Source organism: Portunus trituberculatus, chromosome 47, assembly GCF_017591435.1.
Source record: "Portunus trituberculatus isolate SZX2019 chromosome 47, ASM1759143v1, whole genome shotgun sequence".
NCBI lineage: Eukaryota > Metazoa > Arthropoda > Malacostraca > Decapoda > Portunidae > Portunus > Portunus trituberculatus.
This window is the reverse complement of record NC_059301.1, coordinates 8783049-8796329: the sequence shown is the minus strand read 5'-3', so window position 1 is coordinate 8796329 and position 13281 is coordinate 8783049. Positions and strand designations below refer to the sequence as shown.

Here is a 13281-nt window from a genome sequence, read left to right as displayed (position 1 = left end):
CTTCCTTCCCCCTTCCTTTCCTTCCTTCCTCTCTTCCTTCTTTCATTTTTTTTCTCCCTCCCTTCCTTTCTTCCTTTTATTTTCCTTCTTACTTGTTTCCTTTCTTTAATTCCTCCTTCAGCGACTCGAGGAATGTGGAAGGAAAGAAGGAAGGGGGCTAAGAGAAAGAGAAGGAGAGAAATGGAGAGAGAGAGAGAGAGAGAGAGAGAGAGAGAGAGAGAGAGGAGAGAGAGGAGGACATGGACAAGAGCAGGAGAGGAAAGAGGAGGGAAAAGGAGGAATGCAGGGAGGGAAAAAATGAGGATTGAAGGAGAGAGAGAGAGAGAGAGAGAGAGAGAGAGAGAGAGAGAGAGAGAGAGAGAGAGAGAGAGAGAGAGAGAGAGAGAGAAGAGGAGGGAGGAGGGAGGGAAGGAGGGAAGGAGGGAGGGAAGGCCATAGGGGTCACATAGGATTAACCACCTTAAGAATGTTGCCTTATTATTACGTGGTGGTGATGATGATGATGATGATGGTGAAGGTTATGGCGGTGGTGATGATGGTGGTGGTGATAAAGAAAAGAAAATAATAAAAAGTAGAGAAGATATAAAAAGAAAGAAAAGGAGAAGGAGAAGGAGGTGAAGAAGGAGATGAAGGAGAAAAAGGAGGAGAAGAAGGAGATGAAGGAGAGAAAGGAGGAGAAAATGAAGGAGAAGGAGAGAGAGAGAGAGAGAGAGAGAGAGAGAGAGAGAGAGAGAGAGGGTTAACCATACAGAGGAAAAGAAACAATTTCAAAGCAAGAAATGAAATTTATGAAACAATTGAAACTTTGCCAACAGCAGGAGGTGGAGGAGGAGGAGGAGGAGGAGGAGGAGGAGGAAAAGGGAAGGTGTGGAGGTGGGAAGGCAAGGAGGAGGCAATGGGAGGGTTGGGGGGATCCTCCCGGGCTGAAGAGTCCTCTGAACAATGTTTCCAGAGGTACTTTCGGTCGTCACACTGAACTGGACTCTTAGTGCAGGTGTAATTAAGGCGCCTTTACCTTGACCGTCACGTTACCATGACACCGCCTTAATGCTTACGGCGCCCACTGACTGACGCTCGATAACTCACCAACCTGCACCATAGCAAACTTGTACAAAATCACCAGCAACTCAGAACAAACCCCAAAACTCTGCCAAAACTCACACATGCACGTGGTATCTGAAGTCCCGAATAGTTAATAGTACACATAAATAGTTTGGTCAAGGTATTCATGGGTGTTTGACTTGTACGATAACCTTTCCGTGTTACCTGCGAGACGGCATCGAAGAGCAGGCAGGCTCAGTGTGCTCCATGAGCCTGGCCAGTGAGGGAGTGAGTGTGTTGGACCACTACACGGAGGACTGTGTGAGTTACTTCCCTTAAGTGCTGTTCCGCCAGGCCCTTTGTGAGGCCGTGTGGTAAGTGTTACGGGAGGCCTGTGAGGTGTGCTGGCGTGGCGGCGTGTGATGTGTGTGTGCGCGTGCAGCAGTGTGTGTGCATGACTCGCCTGCATATGTGTGTGTGTGTGTGTGTGTGTGATAATCCTTGGAAGTTACTGACTGTTAATCTCTTACCTTCAAATGTACAATATTTCATAATGATTAACTGTATATAATTTTAAGTACTTCCTGTTCATTAAATCACATATTCGTTTGTGAATTTAGGTTACGAAGTGAGCTTTAAGCAATAGAGGATGTGAAAATAGGAAAAGGAGGCATTTGGGGGAGGGACAGGGAGGGGAAGGAGGAGGGGGATAAAGTTTGGGGTTTAAGGAGGGGAGGGAGAGGCTCGGGAGGAAAACTTCAGTGAGGAGGAACGGGGGAGGGGGAGAGGGAATGAGGATGAAGAAGGTGATAGGTGATGTATCTAGGAGGTGAAATTGATGGGGGGAGGGGGAAGGGATGGGGGCGGCATGAATAGTAGTGAAGGTTATGAGGGCTGTGGAGATGGGATACTAAACGAGGTGATGGGGAGGAATGAGAGTGAGGCGGGTAGTGATGAGGAGGGAGAAAGTATGAGAATGACAGATACTAAACAGGTTAATGAAGAAAATTTAGGTCTCGGTCTGATCAATTATTGGTTTACAAGTGCCGAATAAGTAGCAAAAATGGTCCGAATCAGCCTGTTAGGAGGTGAAAGAATGGGAGGATGGCTAATGATGGAGGGAAAACAGGGAAATAGTAAGAGAATGGGGGGAAATGTCAGGTAGAGAAATGGAAAGACGATTACAGTGACAGAGGGAAGGAATCTTTAAGTGCAGTAGGCTGGGAAAGAGAGAAGAGAGACAAACGAGATTGAGAGATGAGGAGAACAAGATGATGATGGCTATTGTTGTGAGGGAATGTATTGTAGGGATGCCAAGGTTAGGGAGGAGGATTCAAGAGTGAGGAACGAATAACAAGAGCAGAGAGGAGCAGGCTGGATGACATTTGTTTAACTCCTTCAGTACTGGGACGCATTTTTTTTACCATGAGTTTGAGATTAGACAATTTTATTTACATTAGGAAGGGTCTATGGAGGTCAGAAGATTTATGGCCAGAATTTTCACTATTTTAATCCCTACATTAGTTTCTGAAGCTGCATAAAACCACTCAATAGTAAGCACAATGAATATGGAAACGCGTCTTAGCACTGAAGGAGTTAAGATGTTGTATAGTAATGTGTAATGACTTTACGAATATTGAATTAGGAAGGAGAAGACATGAAGTAACAAATTGAATAACGTAAGGCTTATAACACAACTACGACTGATGTAATGCATTGTGGCTCTGTAATTACGGCTTTATGAATTATAACCATAACTAACACGGACTGTAATACCATACCTTGTAACACTTCCAGTCATATATATAACAGTATGACCAATAGCACCATAACTGTTGAACTATATCTTGCTAACACCGGAACGATATCACTTCAGCTTGTAACACTAACCAGAACAATGTCATCTGCTAACTCTATAACACAATATCTTACCTTCACGTCCCTCCATATAACAAAATAGTACTCCAACGTAAAATAACAGAGCATGAACGACCACAATGGGGTTTAAACAAGTACAAAGTCGTTAAAAAAAAAAATGGCAGTAGAATATTGAGGTGGGGAGGGAAGGAGGGGATGAGGTGAGTTGAGACGGTGGGTGATGGTGGGGTGTTGGGGGTTGGGGGTTGGAGCGGGAGTGTGTGGTTACATTTGCGTTATTGAGTGGGCGACGTGACGCTACAGATTGTTACGTGTAGGCACCGGAACGTGACGGAGGTTGAGGTTGTCTGCTTTCTCATTCTCTCTCTAGTGACGTGCATTGTTCTTTATTATTATTATTATTATTATTATTATTATTATTATTATTATTATTATCATCATTACTGTTTTTTTATTATTAGATTAGCATGTGTATTTATTTTTTTGTCTTTGAATGAAGGTATGTGTTCCCTGTCTACCTTTAGAGAGAGAGAGAGAGAGAGAGAGAGAGAGAGAGAGAGAGAGAGAGAGAGATCCGCATCACTATTTTTGCATCACAATTTATTTATTCAGTTACCTGAGATACCTGCCAATATGCCGATACCACCACCACCACCACCACCACCTACCATTATCAATCTTACCAACCACATCGATGGTAAAAATATAAACAAACCTCAACTAATACAACACACACACACACACACACACACACACACACACACACACACAGAGCCATACTCCAGATATCGCGATAAGGAGATAAGATACTGCTAAGTCCCGCTACACACAACCTACTGCCGTTTGCTCTAGCTTGAGGAGGAGGAGGAGTTGGGGGAGGAACAGGAGGAGAATGATGGGATATGGATGGGATGCTGAGGAGGATGTGGTTTGGGAGAGCAGGGGAGAGAAAGGAGGGTGGGGATGCGACATTGAGGAAGGAGAATAAGGCAGGGGAGGTGGAGGAGGGGAAGAGGAGTTTGTGGTTGGGGAAGAGCAAGAGGAAGTGGTGGGGAAGGAAAGAGTAAGAGAACTTGTCCTTTTTTGCTTTGTGATTTCGTTTAATTTGTTGATTTTTGAGCGGTTAATATGTAACCCTTAAACTGGTGGACATATTTTTTCTTCTTTAATGTCTATAGTTATTTTTTTTTTCAGCCAGTATTTTTGTGTCAAGCTCTCGTGAATGTTTTTTGTAGCTTTAAAAAGACAAAATTACCTTCAGTCTTCATTTTGTTATCTACTATGTGTTTATTTAATATGCTTTTACATTGCTATGAAGGTTAAAATAAGACCACTAGGAAAAAAACATACGATTATTATTTTTTTTTTTCTTTATTTATGCCATGTGGGCTTTTCACGGGAATTTATGGGCTAGGATGACTGTAGAAAAAAGAAAAACTGAGATACGATTTGAAAATATTTGATACCTTTTAGAAATGTTGCGAACTTCAAGATCTAATAGGATAGCATTAATGATTTATTATGTCTTCTATCTCTGTATGTTCCGGATCTCTATCTCATCATCAGTTTAATATCGCATAATCATCTCTCATTATTTCTTCTTCTGTAGTCATTGTCTTCCGTCTCATCATCTTACTCGTCTCTCATCATTCCAAGCATAATTAACTGGAGCATCTTTCTCCTCATCATAATCTTCACACGCGTCAGAAACAACATGCCCGGTATTTACTCTTCCTTTGTGTTCCATCTGTGTTCACTCCTCGCCTGTAATTGTCGCTCCCTCACCACAGCCACAGATTGCAGAGAGGAGCTTGTTAAAGGTCACCACACAGGATCGAAGGTATATAGAGGGAAGGACTGGCTAGGTTTGTTGTGTGAGTGTATGAATGTACTGAAGTGAATAATTTTTTTTTTTTTTTCATTCACCTGATTTGTTATTCATTTCTTTATCGTCATTTTTCACTCTTCTTCGTCTTTATCCATCTTTCCCCCATACTTCTCTTCTTCGTCACCCTTCATCTCTTCTTCGTCCTCGCCCTTCTCTTCCTTGTCATCCTTCATCCCTTCTTCATCCTCATTCTTCTCTCCCTCGTCTTCTTCCATCTCTTCCACTTCTTTTCTCCGTTTTCCTTTTCCTCCTTCTCCTCCTCCACAAACTTTAGCGACAAAATCTATTACTCTTTGTTTATCCTTCGTATTCGTTTCTTCCTCTGTTTTTTTCTCTCATCATCTTCTCATCACAATAATAACCGTCTCATTTATTCTTTAATGCGATTTTTTTAATGTTCAATAAAAAAAAGATGTGTATGATACTTGCACTCCTTATAATATATTGCTGTGTTTATAAGAGGTGTTGCAATGTATCAGTGTATCAAGGCGGCAGGTAAGTAACTATTAATCAGGGGTGTTTAATTCCATGTGATGTATATTCCTCTGTGTATCATTTGTTTCCATTACGTGTCTCTTTTTAATTAATGTTCTCCTGCTGTGTCTTCGTGTGTGTGTGTGTGTGTGTGTGTGTGTGTGTGTGTGTGTGTGTGTGTGTGTGTGTGTGTGTGTGTGGCTGTCTGACTGTGTGCTTGTCTATCTGTCTGTGTGTTTGTTTCCTCCAAATATTCTTCTTTCCCTACTTGTTTGTCTGCGTCACTTTCTTTACGTGTGTGTGTGTGTGTGTGTGTGTGTGTGTGTGTGTGTGTGTGTTAGATAAATAATTGTGCATATATTTTACAAAGGAATTAGACTGTGTGTGTGTGTGTGTGTGTGTGTGTGTGTGTGTGTGTGTGTGTGTGTGTGTGTGTGTGTTTTGCGTTGAGGCCTATAGCGCCTGTAGGCTCACTTGAAGAGTGTATAGGAAGCGCTGTTCAGCTTCCGCCCATTATTGGCGCAGGCAATTTTATTTATAGTGGTACCCATATTAGGGCCCATATCACCACCCAAGCTCATCTTGGGTGTAACCACCTAGAACCTGGGTATCATGGTGACATGTAGGTAACTTTAAACCACTCGACAAATGGCAGTGTTTAAGATTGTACGTGGTGGGATTCGAACCTACACGTGGACGTCTGCCCGATCCCACGCTCACCACCTTATCCACTATGCCTCGTGTGTGTGTGTGTGTGTGTGTGTGTGTGTGTGTGTGTGTGTGTGTTTGCTTCTCAAATAATAGTGCATACTATTTCACTAAAGGATTAAACTGTCTGTGTGTGTGTAATTCACTGTTTGATCTGCTGCAGTCTCTGACGAGACAGCCAGACGTTACCCTACGGAACGAGCTCAGAGCTCATTATTTCCGATCTTGGGATAGGCCTGAGACCAGGCACACACCACACACCGGGACAACAAGGTCACAACTCCTCGATTTACATCCCGTACCTACTCACTGCTAGGTGAACAGGGGCTACACGTGAAAGGAGACACACCCAAATATCTCCACCCGGCCGGGGAATCGAATCCCGGTCATCTGGCTTGTGAAGCCAGCGCTCTAACCACTGAGCTACCGGGCCTTGATAAAGTGTGGGTGTGTGTGTGTGTGTGTGTGAATAGGTTTGTCACACACACACACACACACACACACACACACACACACACACACACACACACACACACACACACACACTTTATCAAGAGCACTATTTTCGCACCGTATTAGTAAGATTGTGAAACCGAAAGTCACCATATACACCGCCCACCCACCCACACACACACACACACACACACACACACACACACACACACACACACACTTGTGCATTTCCTGCCCTGTCCTTCACACCCATTCCTTATTCTGTGGCCTTTTTATTTAATCCTCCCTTCCACAGCCCCGCCTCATCAAGACCCCTCCCTTATCTTCCCTTTCCTTCACCTTTCACTCCTCCTCCTCAAGTCTTATCCTGCTGCTTCTGTGCCTCTTTTAGCTCACTCCTGCCCTTTGCCCTTCTCTCCTTTCTTCCTTAACTTGCGTCCCATTTTCTTATCCTCACTGGGTCTTTTCCTCCCTCCCACGGTGCCTTGTTGATTGTTGTTCTTGTTCTTCTCCTCTGCTTTAGTTGATGGGTAGGTGGTGATGAGCCTTCCGTGATGCTATCTTGTTTCTTCTACTCGATTAGTGTAATGGGATGATTTAGTGGAGAGCAGAGTATGTTTTGTTGATTGTTTTCTCTTGTAGTGCTTTTGTAATTCTTCTTCTCCTATTTTCCTAGCTTTTTTTTTTCTTTCGACTCGTTTTTCCGTGGTATACCTTCTTCTATTCCTCTTCCTTCTCTTCTTTTCTTCTTCTTCTTCTTCTTCTTCTTTTTCTCCTCCTTCTCCTTTAAGTGTATCCTTTCCCCTCTCCCTCCTTTTCTTCCCGTCTTAAACACATCCTTCCTCTTCCTTCTCTACACCCACTGATCGTTCTTGGTCGTTTAATGCTTCGTGTGCTCCTCCTCCTCCTCCTCCTCCTCCTCCTTGTCCTCTAAAAACACCGCCCACACTCTCATCTAAGACGCCTACACTCCTCCTGTGTCTGTGTGTACCTCTTTTACCTTTGCAGGACAACCTACTCTTACACACACACACACACACACACACAGAGAGAGAGAGAGAGAGAGAGAGAGAGAGAGAGAGAGAGAGTGTTCTTGCTCCATGACTTTCTTTTTTGCACATATTCATTTCTTTTTTGCCATGACAACTTGCTGCTGAAGATAAATGACCCTATGTTTGTTTTTTCTCTCTCTCTCTCTTTCTCTTTCTTTCATTGTACATATTGTGATTTTGTAAGAGGATTTATGGCTTTAGAAAATGTAGGTTTTTGTCTGAGTTTTTGATTTTTTTTCTCTGTTCCTTATTTTCTCTTTGATTTACTGGTAATGTATACATATGAAAAGATGTGTTGTTCTCTCTCTCTCTCTCTCTCTCTCTCTCTCTCTCTCTCTCTCTCTCTCTCTCTCTCTCTCTCTCTCTCTGAATGTTACGAAATCAAGAGCGAAGATTTTGCTTTCGTTTTTACCTTACAGAAATACCGTTATTTTTCCATAGTTTCCTTTACCTTTCTCTTTCCCTCACTTCCTCCCTTCCGTCCCTCCTTACCCCTCTCCCTTCGTTCTCTCTTTCCTTCCTCCCTTCCTTCCCTTCTCACATCTCTCTCTTCCTTAGTTCTCTCCTTCCTTTCTTCCTTTCTTCTTTCCTTCCTTTCTTCTTTCTTTTCTTGTAATGGCAACGATGCTAATGACGATAATGACAATATTAATGCGATAAACAAGAACAACAACAGTGGTAACAACATTTCTAATCCCTCTTTAAACAACAGTCAGCTTCTTCATACTTAACTGCAAGGTCGAGAATCATAAACCAGTGTTCTGCGTTGTCCCGTGTTGTAATAATTGCTACTCATGTTGTTTTTATCTTGTTATCAGAGACCCGCTATTGTGGCACGAAGCGTCACCTTAACTTCGTAACTATTGATTCCTCTCTGATTTGTAGTTACATAGATAATTGTATCCTTGTCTGTGTATTCTATCATTTTTCCTTCCTTTTTTTATATTTTGCATTGTTCATTAATTTATTTTATCTATTCTATTTATTTTATCTATTTTTTTTTTTTTTTTGGTATGTTTGGTGTGGTGTACAGTGGAGTTAAATGGGACGGTTCTGCAGGAATTCGAAGGTTTGTTGGTGTGGGAAATAATCTTGAGAGTTCTGTTTGTGGTTGTGTTGTGTCTTCTGTAGGCCATGAGTTGTTTTCTGTAGGCCATGAGTTGTCTTCTGTAGGCCATGAGTTGTCTTCTGTAGGCCATGAGTTGTCTTCTGTAGGCCATGAGTTGTCTTCTATAGGCCATGAGTTGTCTTCTGTAGGCCATGAGTTGTCTTCTGTAGGCCATGAGTTGTCTTCTGTAGGCCATGAGTTGTCTTCTGTAGGTCACGAGTTATCTTCTGTAGGCCATGAGTTGTCTTCTGTAGGCCATGAGTTGTCTTCTGTAGGCCACGAGTTGTCTTCTGTAGGCCATGAGTTGTCTTCTGTAGGCCACGAGTTGTCTTCTGTAGGTCAAGTGGTCTTTTTCAGTCTCCTTATTTATTTATTTTATTCATTATCTATTTTCAGTATTCGCGTGGTGTTTACATTATGATCTTACCTACAGTGTTTAGACAGCATATATTTTTTTTTCTCTCCTTGGTTTGTTTAAGTTTGTTTTTCCTCTTGTTGATTTGTTTGTGTTCATCTAATTCATTGCCATTATTTGTTCTTACTACGATTATTTACTTATTCATTCAACATATTCTCTTCAAGTGTATCCTCTCATGTATTTCATCTGTTGATTCAGTATCAGCTAGATGCATCGATTGAATTGTCTCTTTCTCCTCGTGTATGTGAGTGTGTGTGTGTGTGTGTGTGTGTGTGTGTGTGTGTGTATTTTCTTTCCCTATCCTTTTATCAATAGTTTATTAATACTTAGCTTTATTTTTAGTATTTTCATCTATTTAGGTACTACAGTATATCCCTTTATCAGTAATTTTGGGCTTTTTCCATTTATTTTTTATCCTTTACGCTTTCTAGTCCCTATCTATATATTCCTAAACAATTCCTGAGTTTTTGAGTTCTATTTTTTTTTCTTTTTTTTTTTACTACGTTGCTCATCTGGCTCACTCACTGCTCCTTACCAGCCAGACACACACACACACACACACACACACACACACACACACACACACACACACACACACACACACACACACACACAGACGGGGAGATACTCAAGACAGAACCGCCGGGGCTGAACTGGGAAAGCTCTGTGTTTTCACCTAAATTTGCTGGTACGTACATGTGAGAAAAAAAGGATTGCTATAACATGTTGCGCGCTCTCTCTCTCTCTCTCTCTCTCTCTCTCTCTCTCTATGTCACTTACCCACATTAGAAAAGGTAACACGGCTGGCGGCGTCGTGACAGTAGTGTTAGGAAGAAAGAGAAACTGAAAGCGAGGTGTATGTAAGCACGTATTGAGTAGCTGTACAGTTCATGGAAGAGAGAGGAAGGGGAGGATGCGGGCTGTGAAAGTGGCAGTAGTTGAAGCAGCGAGGGTAGTATTTGGTGGACTGATTATCTTGGTCGTAGAAGGAGGAAGGAGAAGGAAGACGAGGAGGGAGATAGTTGTGAGGACAGTGACTTTTTTCGCTGCTGATGGCGATAGTGAGGGGAGGAGACATAATGGTGATGAAACACGATAGAGAGAGAAGGAGAACGATGATGATGACGATGTGGAGGAGGAGAAGAAGGAAAGGAAAGATGAATGGACAAGTTCCGGTAGCTATTTCAGTCCCTCTTACCTCCTGTTCCCCCCTCTCCCGTCCTCTATTTCCCCTTCCCTTCTCCCTTACCTTCCTTTCCCTCTCCTTCCTATCCTTCCTCTTCCCACAAATTTCTACCTGGATTCTTCCCTTGTGTTCCATCCCCACTTTATTCACCCTTTCCAGCCCCTTTGTTTCTACTGCCCTTTCTTTCCCACCTTTCCCAGTGTAACTATCATCTTCACTTTTTTTTCTATCTCTCTCCTTCCTATCCCCGTCCATTTTTAATCTACTATTCTTACCTATTGCTTCTCTTCTTTCTATTGTCCTGTTTCCATTCTTCTTCTTCTCCCACCCTCTTCAGTGTAGCTATTTCCCTTCTTCCTCTCTCCTTCCTAGCTCCTTCATCAATTTTTTGCTCTCCTTTTCCTACTTATTCTTTTTCCTCCTTTTTCTTTTATTTTGTTTCCACTGTCTTTCTTCTTCTTCCATCCTCTTTAGTGTAGCTTTCCTCTTCTCCTTCTCTCCCCTTCTTATTTCCTTCCATTCTTACTCTTCTTTTCCTATCTGTTCCTTTCCTGTTCTTCCTATTATCTTGTTTCTTCTCTTCTTCCTATCTCCTTCCATTCTTACTTTCCTATTCCTACCTATTTCTTTCCTCCTCTTTCTGTTATTTCTTCCTTCCCTTCACCTTCCCTCCGTTCACCAGGTGAGGAAGGAAGGAAGGGAGGGAGCGAGGGAGGAACGGAAGAGCAGCAGCTGGTTGGCTAAGGGGCTTCACCTCTCCTCGCCTCAAGGCTTCACTTACTGATCACGAAGCCGGACCGAAGCTTCGAAACAAATTAACCCTGAAAATATAATCAACTCGCAGAAAACTAGTTGATGGTACAGTTGTGATGTAGTTTTCTTTGCAAGTTATGAAGGAGAGAGAGAGAGAGAGAGAGAGAGAGAGAGAGAGAGAGAGAGAGAGAGAGAGAGAGTTCCTATAATAGACGGTCAGAAGGATAAACCGTATTTTTTTTCTATTTATTCCCTTTTTCTGAAACTTCGAAACAAATCAGCTCCGAAAATGTTGAGAAAAGTTTTTTTTTTTTTTGGGGGGGTGTGAAGGTTTGGGGGAGGAGAAAATGAAAGTATAGGTAGAAGATGAAAGTATAGATAGACGGAATGGTTAATGTGATTCTCTCTCTCTCTCTCTCTCTCTCTCTCTCTCTCTCTCTTTTCCGATTAAAGAACAGAGAAAGAAAGAGTTGCTATTGTCAGTAATGAAATACCTACTTCTTTTAATTTTTTGTATGTATTTTTTTTTACCGGATAGATTTTGACGTAATGGTCATGAATGCTTTATTTTTTTTTTTATCGGTACATTACATGAAAATGAAGTAAGACTAATATCAGTAAAGAGGAAAATAAGAGGCAGTGAATAGCTTTTTTGTGGTCTTATTTTGTATATATGTTTTCTTTTCTTCTTATGATCATATATAAGTGGGGGTTTTTCTGTAATGGTAATGACAAATGAATGCTGTGATAGCTCCCTCGGTGTACGAAAATAGACAACCACGGGAGAAATTAACAGACTTTGAAGAGTGAAGAATAAAGTCTCTCTCTCTCTCTCTCTCTCTCTCTCTCTCTCTCTCTCTCTGCATTTATTTTTACGTCCTTCTCGATTCATAAGTGATCACAAGATATCTATGCATAACAATAACCACAATCATGCCTTTATTTTCCGTACAATACTCTGATATACTAAGACGAACCACAGAGGAAGGAATGATTGATGGATTGATTGTCATAAGAAACCTCAACAGCGTGGGAGGGGAGGTGATCATGTGATGCTGCACGGAGGAACATTTCAAAGGCCCTTCCTTAAGTCTGCCACCGACCAGCCAGCGTCACTGCCTCGCCCTTATACGAGATTACATGGGAGAGAAAAGGCTCACACACGCACCAAAAACTTAAGGACTACTTGTGGGCGATCCTTACGTGCCTTGGCTGACCGCTGCTACAAAGGGGAAGGAAGGGAAGGAAGAAGGTGATCGCATAAAGGGAAGGGAAGAAGAGATAGAGAGAGACAGAAAAAAAAAAAAAAGAGGCACAAAAGAGGGATGGCCCAAGACGGTCTCCTTGAAGGTCGACCATTACTGCCTTTGTGTGTGTGTGTGTGTGTGTGTGGCCATTGACAGCTGATGTCCGTGTGTGTGTGTGTGTGTGTGTGTGTGTGTGTGTGTGTGTGTGTTGGCAGGTAGTTTTTTGCAGATCTGTTGTTATATTTTTCTCACCATTACTATTTGCTTTCTCTCTCTCTCTCTCTCTCTCTCTCTCTCTCTCTCTCTCTCTCTCTCTCTCTCTCTCTCTCTCTCTCTCTCTGTGTGTGTGGTGGTGGGAAGAAGACGTTCTCTCTCTCACACACACAAGTGCCGCTCAGTTCCTCCTGGTGTCGGCCGATGGTCCTGGCGGGTTACCGGGGACGTGTATGCATCCCTTAAGGAAAAACCGGTTAAAAAAAAAAAGGGGGAAAAGAAATTATCGGTTAGTCTCAAACGGTACTACGTGCACTCACCATCACCACTGTATCACCATTGCCAACCGTACGATGCATAGACACACTTATAATTTCTCGGTTTTTTTTTAATTGAAAGAGGATTTTTTTTTAGTAAGGAATAGAAGAGTAAGGTGTTATTTTATTCTGTAGTTACTCGAAGGTTTATGTTTTCAGTCTTGTGTGGCTTGTGAGGTGTTGGTTAATTCACTGGCATGGGTGTGACGGCTTGTGTGTGCCGCGCTGCCTTCTCCCGAGACACCCGCCGGGGAATTGCCAAATGGAAAGGGAAATTTTGACCTTACCCGTCCGTCTGTCTGCCACACCTGTCTGGCGGGCTACCTGCTTATGTGCTCGTGTGTGTTTGTGTTGTGTTGGTTTGTTTGCCTGGCTGTAGGTGCGTGTTCCTTCTTCTGTGTGTGTGTGTGTGTGTGTGTGTGTGTGTGTGTGTGTGTGTCTCGTTGTCAGTGTGCTCTTATGTGTGTGTGTTTTGATTTTGTTGCGTAAGTGTTTGAGTATTTTTGTCTGGCTGTCCGTCTATTTCAGGTCATCCACAAAACTTG

General features: G+C 42.5%; 1 protein-coding gene across 4 annotated transcripts in view; it reads left to right on the top strand.

Moving 5' to 3' along the window:
* The first annotated feature begins 1261 nt into the window (after positions 1 to 1261).
* LOC123520440 overlaps positions 1262 to 13281 on the top strand; it is a 132617-nt gene continuing 120597 nt past the window's right edge. For 3 of the 4 annotated variants that reach the window (XM_045282648.1, XM_045282645.1, XM_045282649.1), the window contains exon 1: positions 1266 to 1415. The gene's annotated coding sequence lies outside the window, so the exon portion shown is untranslated. Of the gene's footprint in view, positions 1416 to 13281 lie in introns of all 4 variants that reach the window. The other variant, XM_045282646.1, reaches the window with a different exon arrangement.